The following is an 11,026-nucleotide window of genomic DNA, read 5'->3' as shown; positions in this document are numbered from 1 at the left end:
TTTATATAATTTATTTTATTATTATACTTAGCGGTAATTATAGGAATACTAATTAGCTTAATAGTTTTATTACTAAAGAAATATTATATTAGCTATGCCTAGATATGGTTTATCAATAGCTTTTTCCTTTTATACTTAATTCTCTTATTTCCCTTAAAAATAATTAATATAAATAATATAAGGGTATTATCCTTTTATATAATTTAATTAACTTAGGATAAAAAAAAAACTTAATAAGGGAATTATATATAATTCTATCTTAGTTACTTATTTAATTATTAGCTATTAATATAACCTAGATCTTATTAAATTTATAGCCTAATTTCCCTAATTTATTTTTATTTTTTAAGACTACGAGGTCTTTATAGATATTATAGTTAATATAGGCTATGCCTATAGCCCCGTGGCTATACTAATAAAGGGTGAGAAAGAGGTTAGATAATAAGAAGAAGTTATCTATAAAGATATAATATATAGCTAGCGGTAATATATTAATAAAGGAAATAATTATGCTCTAAGTTAAGTTTAGAGGGATAACCTTATCCCTATTAGTTATAACCTTTATAACCTTCTTAACCTTCTTAACCTCCTTAACCTCTCTTAGCCTTACTAGCCTACTTTTACCTCTGCCTTTACCTTTGCCACTTCTTACTTTAGTCTTTCTCTTCTTAGTAGGTTTAATGCCTATAGGCCTATATTTTAGACCGGGCTAGTACTAAATCTACCGCAAAAAAAAGCCCTTTTAAGCTATAACCTAAACCTTAAGCCTCATATTAATTAGCTTATTTTATATAGTAGTTTTCTAGTAAGACCTCCCCTTATATTAGATTATGCCCTTATTTATAGCGAGATAAAAGCCTAGCTCTAAGAGCTATATTAATATATATTATATATAATTAGATTATAGTTATATATATTAAAATACCTTAGGGAAGTATTTATTAGGTATAAATTTAGTATAATTAAAGGGTTAGAAATAGTAGTAAAAAAGCTAAAACTTATTATAGGTTATAAATTTAATAATAAAATAAATAAGATATTAATCCTTAAATAAAAAGGTTTTTTAATAATTTATAATCTTAGTTTTTTTATAGAGTCTAATATAAATTAGGATTCTAACCTAGATATATATATCTAAGACCTTAAGCCTTATTTACTTTTATAGCCTTAAGTTATTTTTTAATTTATAGTTTTAGCTATTAATAATGCCGCTCTTATATAAGCTGGCGACCTAGTTATTAATATATTTAACCTAGCTTTTAACTAGGGAAGTAGGCATAAAGAGCTAGAAGAGCTATAGTGGCTCTTAGGGTAGTAGGTTAACCTTAAGGTCGCGAGGTAATATATTAAAAGGTTAAAAGTTAAAGCGGCGGTTTTTAACTAGGGGAAACTTAGGCTAGTATATATTATTAGCTACTTACTTATATCTGTTATTTTCTTTTATTATAAAACTATTATTATTATAGATATTAATTACTAGTATCTTAGGAGGTATCTTTTAAGAGGGTATTATAATAAGTAAAATAAATTATATGTGATTTTAGCTATAAAGGGTCTAAGAGGGGTTTTTAAGTTCCCCGTAGATATTATTATAATAATAGGGGTAATATAAGGCGAGGTATAGAATAAAGGTTTATAGTAGCTAATAAGATAAAAAAGCCTATTTTATTAAAGTTATAAATAATATTTAAATAAATATTTTATTTTATAATTATATTTACTATAAACTTAAATTAATTATAAATAATAATTAGATCTTTATATTTAGTTCTTTAGTAATTATATTTATAAAAAAAAATATATCTTAAGCTCTAAGTATTACTTAATAAAATTTAAAGGCTAATATATATTAATTAATAAAATATTATAATCAATAAGTAATTAATTAATTATATTATTTATATTATATAACTAAAGAGAGAAGTATTATAAACCTAGGTTAAAAATAAATAAGGATCTATTCCTCTAGATTAAATAGCTTATATAATTTCTAGATAGTATTATATTAAGATTTAATGCCTTTTTATTAATATTAGAGTATTATTAGGTTAATTATATAGATCTTTATAGCGCATTAAAGCTTTAATTTTAGATTATTCTAAAGGGCCTAAAAGGCTAAAAGTATTTTAGCCTCTTTATTAGATTTTAATATACTTAGTAATTAAGAATTAATTAATTAAATAAAAAAGGTATAAATTAAGGGATTTTTATTTTACGTATTTATTTATTTTAATTACTTATTATATATATTATTTATATAAAAATAAGAAATATTAACCTTCCTTTATAACTTTATATTAATTAAAATAAGGACTAAAGTACTATAACTAATATCTTAATAATCTTAATAATAAAGGCTTTATATTTAAAGCCTATAAATTTAATAAGCTTTAATTAATAAAGTATTTTTATATAATTATTAATATATTTAATATTATAATAAAACTAGCTCTACTTATATTAAGTAATATATATTTTAATTAGCTATAAATAAAAAAATCTACTTTATATAATAGCTCTCTTTTTTAATATTAATTATTTATTACCTTGATAATTCTTTATTACTTATAGAGCTTAAAATTACTTATATAATTTTTATAAAATAAGACTTAATTATAAATACTAATAATATTTATAAGTTAATAATATATTAAAGAAATTATAATAGCATATTATAAAAACTTTTAATTAATAGATTAAAGTAATATAATTAATACCTATTAATATGCCTTTTTTTATATCTATAATAACCCTACTAAGGAGGTCTATAAGCTTTATAAGAGTTTAAATAGAAATTTTTATAGGCTATAAGTAATAATATTAAATCAAAACTATTATAATACTAAGATTAATATATTACTTAATAATCTAATATTAATAATACTTAGAATCTTAAATTATAATGTTTTTTTTTTTAGTTTATTTATCCCCTTTTTATTAAATTATAATATAAATCTTAAGTCTAATTTTATTAAAAAAGAGCTTTATTTATTAATAACTTTTAGAAAAAAACTTAACATATAAACCCTTTTAATTAAAAGTTTTTTTATTTTTCTTATAGAAAAAATATTATTACTCTAAGGTATAGCATAGCCTATAATACTTATATTAAGTATTAAGACTATTTATAGCATTAAATAAAGGAACTAAAAAGGTCTTATAGCTAATATATATTTAGCTATATAGGTATAGGTATAATTATATTAAGAAATAAGGGTTATTAGTATTATTTGTTTTTAAGAATTTAGTTCTTAGAGTTAATATTAGAGTTTAAACCTAAAAATAATTATTACTAAAGCTTAGCGCTAAATATAAAAATAAATAAATAGCTATAGGTTTAATTAATTAATTTTATTAAATTAAATATAAAAATTATATATCTTTACTTATATAAATATACAAATAATAGTAAATTTAATAGTAGTTTTTATAAATTAAAATATTAATATATTAATATTTTTAATTATATTAAATATTTTTTCTCAATTTTCTTTTAGGTTTTTATTTTAATATTTCTAGTTTTAAGCTTATTATTACTACTTTTTATACTTATAAAAATACTTATAAATAAATTATTCTTAGTATGATTTATTAAATAAAGCTTTTTTATTATTTTTATACCTCGCCTTTATTATATATAGGGTTATAATTTAGTTAGTAATTAATTTACTAATTAAATAACTAAGCTTAGTTATAACTAAAAAGTTACTAACTTTTTAGTCTTAGTCTAATTAATTTACTATAAAACTTTAACTTAAAATAATTAATTTCATTAATTTAACATACCTTTTTAACTAAGACTTTTTAGTCTAACTAAAAATAATTAAAAAGTTATAGTATTAATTACTTAATTATATAATGAATAAATAACCTTAATCTTTAATTATATAAATAAATTATAAAATATCTCTAATTTATTTATATGATAATAAAATTTAACCTATATTTTTATTTATTTTATTAAGGTTATTATAATAATTTTAAAAATAAGTATTTTTAAGAAGCTTATTTAGAGCTATTTATAAATAATAAAGTAAGTTAACTAATTATACCTTATATATATTAGTTAAAAATTAAATATAATAAACAATAACTAAAGGCTAATATAGAGATATTTCTAATAATTTCTATAATATATATTATTCTCTTAATAATTTTTATAGCTATTTTTAATAACTTTCTTTAATATAGAAGTAATTAAAAGCTTAATTTTTTAGTCTAATTAAAAAGTCTTAGTCTTAGTCTTAGTCTAATTAAGACTAAAATAGCCTAGTTAAATTATATAGCTAACTAAGATAAAAGTAATTTAATTATAGCCTTAACTAAGACTAAATAACTAAAGTTAGCCCTCGACTAAGACTAAAGTAACTATATTATAACTATGATTGTATATATATATATATCTAATCTTCCTCTTAGTAAAGAAAATATATATATATAGCCTTAGTTTTGAATATTAAGAAGTATATTTTCTTTAGTATTTTTTATTTTATAAGTATTTTATTTTTATAAAGCTCAATATATATCTTTTATTTTAGAATTATTAATATTATATATTAATTATCTAAGCGTATTAATTAACTTAATATTTTTACTTTTTATGCTAAGAATATATATATATTTAAGGCTAAAAATAAAAAAAGGAATAAAAATATAATAAGCTTAGAGGATATAAGGGATTAAAATAAAAAGTAAGGGTAATAATTTATTAGCGAGGAATCAGTAGTTTGTTAATTTCTTATTTTTAGGTATTATTATAATTAAGGTTTTATTACCTTATTTTTATTACTTTTTCTTTATTACTTCCCCCTTAGTAACTTTATATTTTCTTTATAGTTTTTTTATAAGCTTAACTTAAGCTAGCTTTATATTTTATAAGTAATATATTTATATTTTAAGTATCTTAAGGTATAAAGATATAAATATATTTATATTAATTTTATTTCTTATATAAACTATATAGAGTTAATATTTGCTATCCTTTTGGCATTAAAATATAATATAACCTATATATTTATATATTTTTTTATAATTATAAAAGGTAATTTTGTACTTAATATTCCTCTTATAAAAAGGAAATCCTAAAAGTTAATCTTTTTAATTATAAGCTGTAGTATTATAAAGCTTTAATATCTTAAGAGCCCTTTATAAAAATAATATAGAGTTTATTATATAAGAAAAAGGGTAATATATTAAATAATCTATTTATATATTTCTTTTCTTTTTCTTTTTTTCTTTTATACTATATTATTAGTCTTATTAACATTATTGTTTATATCGCTAATATTAGGTTAATCTTATAGTAAATAATATTTCTATTCTAAGGTATTTTAGTAATTTATAATTATATCTCTTACCTCTATTATATATTATAATAATATTAAAAAGTAATTTAACCTTATAGCATACCTAAGGGTAAATTAATATAACTTAGCAAGAGAAATATAACTTTATATATAATTAGGCTATTATGCTTAATACCTTTTAATATAAGAATTAATATTAGATAAGCTCTAAAAATACTTCTATGCTTAATAATTTACTTTAATAAACTATTTTTTATTATACTAATAAAAATAGCTTATTTTTTATTTAAAATTAATATAAATAATATTAATTAAGTATATTAGTTATAAAATATGTTTTTTAACTTAATACTATTAATATATTATTATTATGATATTATAATATAATATAATACTTATATAATTTATTCACCCTATTAGGGTTAAGTCTTTAAAAGGTATTATAATACCTTAAAGATATTAGCCTATTGAGGTTATTAGACCTAAAGAGGCTTTTATTAACCTCTAGGCCCTTATTAAACCTCTAGAGAGTTAATTAAATTATTTTTAAGTACCTCTTATTTTTTACTAAATATAATATTAAGAGGTATTTTATTAAGATATAAAAAAAATAGCTAAAGCGCCTAGTAATATAAATTAAGTATAATAAATTATAGGCCTAAGATAAAATATTTCTTAGCTAATTATAATAAAAGAAGATATAATTATAAGAACTTTCTTATTATGTATAATTACTCTAAATAATAAGCTAATAAGTAAAAAAAAATATTTATAAGCTCTTTAATAAATAAGCTATAAGATAAGAATAAAATAAAATTAAGGTTTAATAAAAAGTTTATAAATAGAATTTTAAATAAAGTTTTAAGATATAAAGATAATAAATATAATAGAAAAATATTATTAGTATTATAAAAACCTTAATTATATATAATTATTAGAAGTATTATTATAATTAAGTATTTTAAAATATATAAATAATAACTAAGGTTTTATAAATTATTAAGTAAAAAAAGAGCCTTAAGAAAGCCTTTAAGGTCTAATTTATAATTAATATTAGTATTTTTAAGTAATATATTATTTGTTAAAGTAATAAAATATTATTATTTTTAAAACTTTTATAATAATATAAGATATTAGTTAAAAATAAATAAGCTATAAATTAATAATCTTAAGTATATATAATAAAAACTTAAGAAATTATTAAATTATATAGAGGTTATATTATTAATAACTTTAATATATTATATTAAAATACAAAATAAATTATATAAAAAATATAATATAATAAAAATACTTTTCTTTATATAATATAAATTACTTAAGAATAATATATAAATTTATATAAAAAGCTATAAATACGATAATATAATACTTTTATAAATAAGGTAATATAAGAAATATCTAGGAATATATTAAGAATAAGTTTATTAAATAAAATATCTAAATACTAAAGTATAAATATTATATTAAGCTTTAATTATAATTATTATATTTACTTTAAGAAGTTAATTTAGATTTTATTAAAGTTGCTTATTAAATAATAAAAATAATAATAATATATATCTATATTAATTCTAGAAATATATATTAAAAAAATAAATACCTTATTATTAATTAATTAATATATTAATAATTAATATATTAAGTATAAATATATTATTAATAAATATATAATTATATTAGTTATATTTATTAAAAAACTAAGAAATAACTAATGGTATCTATAAGATATTATTTTAAAAGATAAATAATATAAATATTTAATATTCCTTATATATAAAAGAATAATTAATATTTTATTATTAATATTTTATTTATATAGATATTATTTAAGTATTACTAAAGAAATAATAAATATATATTATTAAAATAAATAATAAATACTTAAGATATAAATAAATCCTGAAAAATATTAAATTAATCTAACATAAAAATTATAAAATATTACTATAAAGTCTTTAAGTAATAAATAAATTATTTTAATATAAATTATATATTATAAGCTTATTATTATATAGACTCTATAGAACTCTTAAAAAAATATATATATTTATAATATTATAAATTAATATTATGATTTTTAAAAAATATAATAATAAAATATTATAAAATAAGTATATATATTTAACTTATAAAGAAAATAATAAAATATATATATTATATTATATATATTCTTCTAATATTTAAAAGTTAAATTACTTAGGTTTTATTTAAAAATTATAAATATATTAAATCTTAGATATAAAGTATAAAACTATAAAATAAAAAATATAATTATATATAAAAAGAAATAAATTTTATAATATAATATATAAGGGTTTAAGATATATTTATAAATTATATAAATAATATTATTATATTACTTTATGCTACCTAAAATAGGAATTAAAGTCTCTTAATTAATATTATAGTAGTTTTAATAATAAAGGCGTTATACCTAAAGCTAGAGGTCTTAATAGGCTTAAATTAATAAGGTTTATTTATATAATTCTTAATAGCTTTTATAACGCGCTAAAGCTAGCTCTATTTATAATAAATAGCTTATGTCTTAACTAACTAAAGAGGTTAAAATCTAACCCCTTTATATAATAACTCTCCCCTCTAATACTAAGCTTTTAATTATAATTCTTAATTACTTAAAGAAATTAAAATTATATCTATTATCTTTATAAGAGGGGATTTAATTATAATTAATAATAATTATAATAAGTAATTAATTAATTAACTAATAACTAATTAATTAAGTAATAATATATTAAAGAGATTATAATAATTACTTTTTATAAAAACTTTAAACTAAATAATAAAAGTAATATAAGTAATACTTATTAATATACCTTTTAATATAATCAAGATAACCTTACTAAGGAAGTCTATAAGTTTTATAAGAGTAAAAACTATATATAAGACGCTATAAGTAATAATTTTAAATAATAGCCTTCAAAGTATTAAGATAAATATATAATATAATAAACTAATACTAATTTAACTTATAATTTTTAATAATAATATTCTTTTTTTATTTATTTTTTTTTACTTAATTATAATATTAATAAAAAGTTTAATTTTATTAAAAAAAATATTTTTTATTTAAAGCTCTTAAAAAAAAGCTAAGAAAAAAAAGAAAATCTTATTAATAAAAATATTAAATTCCTTAAGGACTTATAAGATAATAGGTAGCATAGGGCATAGGTTATAATACTTATAATAATTATAAAAACCTTTTATATTACTAAAAAAAAAGATTAAAAAAGTCTTATAGCTAGCTAGTATCTAGCTATATAGCTATAAGTATAACTATATTAAGAAATAAGGGTTATTAGTATTATAGTTTTTAAAGGGATTAATTCCTAGAGTTAATATTAGAGTTCTATAAACCTAAAAAGAGTTAGCGCTAAGGCTTAGTATTAGACTTAGCGGGAGATAAAAGTCTATAGGTTTAATTAATTAAACCTATCTAATTAAATATATAATATATATATCTTAGCTATTATAAATAAGTAAATAATAATAATTTTAATAGGAATTTTAATAATAATTTTAATAATAATATATAAATAATATAAAGAAATCTAGTATAATTATATAATATATCTATAAAATATAAGTTAAAATCTAACTAAAGCTATATTAAAGATAATATAAAATAATACTAAATTTAATAATATTAATATTATTATTATTATTATTATTATTATTTAACTTTATATTACCTAAAATAAAAATTAAAGTATTATAATTAATATCTTAATAATTTTAATAATAAAGGCTTTATACTTAAAGCTAAAGGTCTTAATAAGCTTAAATTAATAAGGTTTATTTATATAATTATTAATAGCTTTAATAATATATTAAAGCTAGCTCTATTTATAATAAATAGCTTATATCTTAATTAATTAAAAAGATTAAAATCTAACCTCTTTATAAAATAATTCTCCCCTTTAATATTAACCTTTTAATTACTTTTATAATTCTTAATTACTTAAAGAAATTAAAATTACTTTTATTATCCTCTTAAATAGGGATTTAATTATAATTAATTAATTAATTAATAATATATTAATAATTATAATAACTTTTTATAGAGACTTTTAATTAAGTAATTAAAATAATATAATTAATACCTATTAATATACTTTTTAATATAACTAAGATAACCTTAATAAGAAAGTTTATAAGATTTATAAAAATATAAAAAGTATTTATAATAAGCTATAAAAAATAATATTAAATAAATACCTTTAAAGTATTATATTAAATAAAGACCTTAATAATCTAAAATATATTAAACTTATAATTTTTAATTATAATATTTTTCTTTTTTTATTTAATTTTTTTTTACTTAATAATAATATTAATAAAAAGATTAATTTTATTAAAGAAATACTTTTTTTATTAAAAGCTTTTAAAAAGAGGCTAAAAGAAAGATAAGTTTTTATTAATAAGAAAAATTAATTTCTTAGGGACTTAAAATAGAATTAATATATAGCATAGCTTATAACCCTTATTATAAGTATTAATATCTTTTGCTATAACAAATAAAAAGATTAAAGAAATCTTATAGCTAAGATCTAGCTATATAGCTATAAGTATAATTATATTAGGAAATAGGGATTATTAGTATTATAGGTTTTAGAGGGATTAGTTCTTAGAGTTAGTATTAGAGTTCTATAAACCTAAAAAGAATTAGCGCTAGGGTTTAGCGCTAAATTAAAACTCAGAGGTAGATAGAAATTTATAGGTTTAATTAATTAAACCTATCTAGTTAAATATATAATATATATATCTTAGCTTATATAAATATATAAATAATAGTAATTTTAATAGTAATTTTAATAATAGATATTAATATTCTAATAATAAAAATTTAAAGTAACTTAAGTATTAATAATATCTTTAAGATAAAAATAAAGATAAATAAATAAAATAAAATAAATAAAACTTAGGCTATTTTAATTAAAGGCACTCTAAGTAAAATTATATAATAACTTAATAATATATAAATATAATTATTATATCCCTTAGTTTTAATATTTATTATTTATATATTTATATAATAATATAAGCTATTAATTACTTTTATAAAATTCTTAGTAGAAGTTTTATTAAAGATAAATATTAATACTAATAATAATATATATAATTATTTTTCTAGTACTTATAATACTTATATTAACCTAAGGGGAAAATTTATATATATAATAATACCTAAATAATAAGATAATATATTATTTTAAAGCATATAAGTAAAAATAATATATAATAAAACTTGATTTTTAAACATATATTATACTTTCTAAGGCTATTTATGTTAAATAAATTAATTACCTTATATTAATAATATATTCCTTTATATATTACTTAATTATTCTAATAACTTTAAATGTTTAAAGCATAAATTATATTATCTTTAATATTATAAATAGGCTTATAGACAGGGTTATGATTTAGTTACTTTAGTCTTATTTAAGGGCTAACTTTAGTTAGTTAGTTTTACTTAAGGTTATAACTATATCACTTTAGTCTTAGTTAGCTATATAATTTAATTAGGCTATTTTAGTCTTAGTTAGACTAAGACTAAGACTAAGAGTTTTCAGTTAGACTAAAAGGTTAAGCTTATAGTTACTTATATATTAGGAAAGATTACTAAAAATAGCTATAAAAGGCAATAAAGAGAGTATTATATAATAATATACATTATTATAAATATGTTCATATAA

The sequence above is a fragment of the Fusarium falciforme genome, chromosome 10, assembly GCF_026873545.1.
Source record: "Fusarium falciforme chromosome 10, complete sequence".
NCBI classification, from domain to species: Eukaryota; Fungi; Ascomycota; class Sordariomycetes; order Hypocreales; family Nectriaceae; genus Fusarium; species Fusarium falciforme.
The sequence above is the reverse complement of the archived record's forward strand: the minus strand, read 5'-3'. Positions refer to the sequence as shown.